The sequence below is a fragment of the Plecotus auritus genome (assembly GCF_963455305.1).
Source record: "Plecotus auritus genome assembly, chromosome: 5".
Classification (NCBI taxonomy): domain Eukaryota; kingdom Metazoa; phylum Chordata; class Mammalia; order Chiroptera; family Vespertilionidae; genus Plecotus; species Plecotus auritus.
In genome coordinates, this window is record NC_137776.1 from 159,654,513 (window position 1) to 159,659,701 (window position 5,189).

At 48.9% G+C, this 5,189-nt stretch overlaps 1 pseudogene across 1 annotated transcript; it reads right to left on the reverse strand.

Annotated features, from left to right (window-relative positions):
* Positions 1-1,043: 1,043 nt before the first annotated feature.
* On the reverse strand, positions 1,044-1,610 carry LOC308248803 (high affinity copper uptake protein 1-like; annotated as a pseudogene). The gene has a single exon. The product of its transcript is annotated as a high affinity copper uptake protein 1-like (transcript).
* Positions 1,611-5,189: the final 3,579 nt, after the last annotated feature.

A 5,189-nucleotide genomic window follows, 5' to 3' on the forward strand; every position in this document is an offset into this window, starting at 1 on the left:
TGGAATGCTCCCTCCTCATTCTTTAATTTTAAAAAACTTTATTTTTTAATTATTTTTTAAAATGTCAATCAATGGCCAAAACCGGTTTGGCTCAGTGGATAGAGCGTCGGCCTGCGGACTGAAAGGTCCCGGGTTCGATTCCGGTCAAGGGCACGTACCTTGGTTGCGGGCACATCCCCAGTAGGAGGTGTGCAGGAGGCAGCTGATCGATGTTTCTCTCTCATCGATGTTTCTGGCTATCTATCCCTCTCCTCTCTCTTCCTCTCTGTAAAAAATTAATAAAATATATTTTTTAAAAAAAGTCAATCAATGGTTTTATTTTAAAATGTTTATTTTCTCAACTTGATTGTCATATCTTTTTTTTTTTTAATTGGCAAGTTCATTCTAATCAAAATGTTAAGTGGGAACACCATAGATGAGTCAGCCACCCCCAAAATGCACACTTCTGTAAGCTCCAGACTCAGAGTCTCAAACCACCCTCTGTGCACTACTCAGGTTTTGGTGCAACACATCACACCCAGGGAAAGGCACAACGTATTTCCCACTCATTGAGTCCAAAGACAAGGACTTATTTTTTAGTGTTAAGTTTGGGTTCTGGGTTTAGTTGGGCAAGAATTTCCCTCAGCTGCCATGGATCCTAGCTGAAGTCAATCCTTTTCCACCACTGACCCAGGAAAACCTCACTAAATTCAGATTGTCTGTTAAAAATAAAAACAGAAAACTAAAAAAGAAAGCAGGTGATCAAGTCACTGAAGAGACAGCTACCTGGATTAGACAAGAACATATATCTTGGACCTAAGATGATGGTGGAGGAGAAGACATCTCCTGGGTGGTTTCAAATCAAGAGAAATGGGAATCTCAGCGCAGGAAGAACAGTCAGGGGTTATCACTGCAGCTCCGAGACTGGAAGCTAAACCTTGGTGGAGAAGGTGTGTGTGTAAGGAGATAAGGAGCAAGGAGGGAAGATTCGAGTAGGAATAATGTCTTCCAGGCTTGAACTGCTTCCCACTGCAATAGGTAAGGCCACACCCTGGAGTTTGACGTTAATGGCAATGCTCTGTGATGTCCACTACCACTGCCTTCTTCCAGCTGAAGAGGAAGTCTCCTGTGCCAGCCCCTGCTGCTACAGCAACGCAGAGGTACCCTTTGCAGGTCATGAAGAGGAGCATGAGGAAGTAGCTGATGACCACCTGAGTGATATGCAGCACTATTTGCAGGAGGCGAGGGAAGCTCAGCATCTACTGCCCAACAGTTTTGTGTGTCTCCATAAGAATGATCCCATTTGGTCCTGGAACAGGCATGGAATTGTAGCGAATGCTGACTGGTGACTTGCGAAGCAGGATCTCTCGGGCTGTCTTGAGTCCTTCATAGAACATTGTTAGTAAAAACACTCCCACAAAAGCTCCAGCCATTTCTCCAGCTGTATTGATCACCAGGCCAGAAAACAACAGTTCCACATTCTTAAAGCCAAAGTAGAAGCTCATGTGCATCATCATGATGTTGCCATCTCCCCCTCCGTGGAGGTGGGAGGCTGAAGTGGCCGTGTCATGGTGAGAAGATGGCATGGTGTGGTCCACAGAGCTCATCCCCATATGATGGGAATGGTTCATTTTTCCAGGAAAAGTTGAGAATCAGCAAAAGATTCTTCCTAGATCGAGTCCAGCCACCGGCGCCTCCCTTTCAGAACCTTAACCCGTCACCCCCTCATGACTCTTCATCAACCCCTTCCACTAGTGACCGGCTTGACGTGTCCACGATTGCCACCAAGGCCGCCAAGTCCCGCCCCCAAAAACTATTTATTTTTTTGAAATTGTGGTAAAATACACATTACATACAATTGAACATTTTAACCATTTTTTAGTGTGCAGTTCAGTGACATTAAGTACATTCACGTTGTTGCGCTACCATTGCCACCATCCATCTCCAGAACTTTTTCATTATCCCTAACTGAAACCAAACCCATTACACACTAACTGCCCATCCCAGCTCTCCCTGTCGTAGTACCTGGCAGCCACCATTCTACTTTCTGTCTCTATGAATATGACTTCTCTGGATATGTGTAGAGGTGGAATCAGATAGAATTGGTCCTTTTGTGACTGGCATTTCATCCATGTTGTAGCATGTGTCAGAACTTCCTTTCTTTTAAGGACTGCATGATATTCCATTGTACATATACCACATTTTGTTTATTCTTTCACCTGTCCATGGTTGCTTAGGTTGATTCCATCTTTTGGCTATTGTGACTTCATCTGTGGCCTAACATGTGGTCTGTCCTGGAGAATGTCCCATGTGTAATCGATAAGACTGTATATGTGCCTGGCCGGCGTGGCTCAGTGGCTGAGCAGTGACCTATGAACCAGGAGGTAATGGTTTGATTCCTGGTCAGGGCACATGCCCGGGTTGCGGGCTTGATCCCTGGTGTGGAGCATGCAGGAGGCAGCCGATCAATGATTCTCTCTCATCATTGATGTTTCTCTCTCTCTCTCTCCCTCTCCCTTCCTCTCTGAAATCAATAAAAATATATTTTAAAGAAGAATGTATGTGCTGTTGCTGTTGGGTAGAGTGTTCTGTATTATGTCTGTGCCATGTTATCTCCAGTTGGTTTATGGTGCTGCTCAAGTCCTTTAATTCTTTACTGATCTTCTGTCTGGCTGTTTCATTCATTACTGAGAGTGGGGTGTTGATGTCTCCAGCTGTTATTATGCAATTGTCTATTTCTTTCTTCGGTCTGTCAATTTTTGCTTCATATATCTTGAGGGCCTGTTATTAGAAGTGGAAATGTTCATCCTCAGTATATAAGACTCTGTTCTAAGGCTCCCTCCTCCACTGCCCTCAAGCCTGCCTCCCCCAGCGCCAGTGGAGTTCCTCTCTTCTGTGCTTTCACTGTAACTTGTGTCCACTCCGTGTACTGCATTCTGCTGTAGTGAAGAATTTACAGTCTGTCTTCCCAGTTAGCTTCTCTTGGAGGACACAGGGTTTTGTCTTATTTATGTTTGCAATTCTGGAACCCGGCACAATAGGTACCCAGGGAGAGTTTGTTACATGGACATTGATTATTGAACGCGATTGTGTGTCGCCCATGTTCTTCCTGGGATAAAAATAACTATAGCCAGAATTTCTCAACACATCATTGCTTTGAGTATATGTAACCTATAGCCTCCAAGGTTTTGTTCTTCTCTCTCACTTGATCCTTATACAGCCCTGTGATGGAGGTAGGGCTGGGTTTACAGCTCCATTTCTTAGGTAAAAAAACCGGAGACTCGCCCAGAGAGGCCTAATGTCTTGCTAGAGGTCAAGATGGTAAGAAGCAGAGCTGGGACTTGATCCCAGAAAGGTCTGGCTCCTGACCAGGGCTCCTTTCTCAGTGCCCACTGCCCTGGTAGGCTCTGCTCTTTGTGGCTGCCCTGGCTGGCATCACAGCCTCTGTGTGGGAGACTGAGGCGGGCACATGTGACCTGAGCCTCTCTCCTCTTGGAGAATTTCAAGTTTGTCTTTGGATGTGTTATAAGGAGTTCCAAGCGAGTCTATGCGATACACCTCCCCAGATCCATTTTGGAGAAGATGACTACTGAGTACCTTGCTCCCTGGGGCACAGGTAGAAGGGGCTCCAGTCTGGACTTCCCTGACTCAAAGTATTATGTGTGTGCCCTTTCATCTGAAGTACCCTGGCCATCTTGTGAGAGAAGCAGTTTTTTCTTGTTTTGAACAAAATGTTCCCCTTGTGACTACCCTCCCACTCTGTCCCGTGGAGCCTGGCAGAGTGACCCTGCTCTCTCTGCTCCTGACACTCGGACATCCCTCCAGGGACATGGCACAGTGACGTGTTCCCCTTCCTCAGGGTGCCTGGCTCCAGTGCCCTCAAGCTCCACCATGGCTTTTCCAGGAACCTGAAGCCCAGCCCTGCTGCTCTGGGCCACCTTCTCCAGATGCGCTCCTGGCTGGGTCTGAGTGACAGCGAGGGCACAGCCATGACAGGGCATCACCAGGCTGGCAGGAGGGCCTGCAGAGGCTCTAATTGCGGCTTCCTCAGATGGACAGGCAGCTGACTGTGGGTGGAGAGCAGGAAGAGGAGGAGGAGGGGAAGGACGGAGAGGGGAGGGGAGGAGCAGGAAACAGAGCCCTGGCCTGTGTGATGGAACAAAAATAGAGGAGCCGGGGTTACTGTGGGCCGAGCTTCTTCCCAGCATGCGCTCTCCAGGAGGCTGGGGCTCAGGTGAGCCCACCGGACCCTGTGCTGGTCGCAGGGTGAGCCATCTGCGGAGAGTGCTGGCCATCCCCAGGCTGTGCCCTCCAGTGGCTGGAGAGGGATATCGGATGGTGTTTATCAGAGAGCCCATCCTGTGCTCCTGAAAGTCTGCGGTCCTTCCCTCCTGTCTCAGGCATGCTCTAGAGATGGCTGGCTTCACCACTCCATGGCCTGGCCTCGACAGTGAGGGGACACAGAGACAAGGGATGGCTAGAGAGAGCCCTGTGGGGGCCTTTGGGCTAATTTTCATGGAAATGGTAATAATAATCGCACTTACAGGAATACTGAACATATGAAAAAAGGCCGTGTATCTATGTGCTTTGTGCGATGCCTGAGGCAGTAAAAGGCAATGACTGTAACTGCACTTGATGCTGCAAGGACACTGGTGGCTCCTGGAGATGTTTCCCTCGTGGCGTTTTGGGGGCCTGAGTGAGGTCAGTCACCTCCGCGCTCTGCAAGCACCTTTGGGCTGAGAATGACTGATTTCAGCAGGACCAGATTTCAGCCTGGCTCTAAGTGCTGTGTGACCCCAGGCAAGCTCCTTTCCCTCTCTGGGCCTCTGTTTTCTTTCCTGTACTGTGGAGGACTTGGGCTAGATCTCTGAGGTCTTTCAGCCCACAGAAATTGGGGGATCTGGGCCATGGGCAGGGTGTTACTTTCCAATGCCTGTGGCTCATTCTTTGGAGAAGGCATATCCCTCCACCCCACCCTTTGCTGAGCTGGCCTGCTGGTTTCCTAGACAGGCCTCACAGAAGGGTGTGCTGGAGAGGAATCTGGGACTGGGGGTTCTGAGGCCAAGACTGTCCGGAATGGAAGCAGGAGACGCGACTGGATCCTTCCTTCTACATGCCCTGAAGACACCCCAGCAGAGGGGTGCTGCCTGGTTTACTGGAGAGTTTGGCCTGTCCTGCCGGGACACATGGCTGGAGGGCAGTAAACCCAA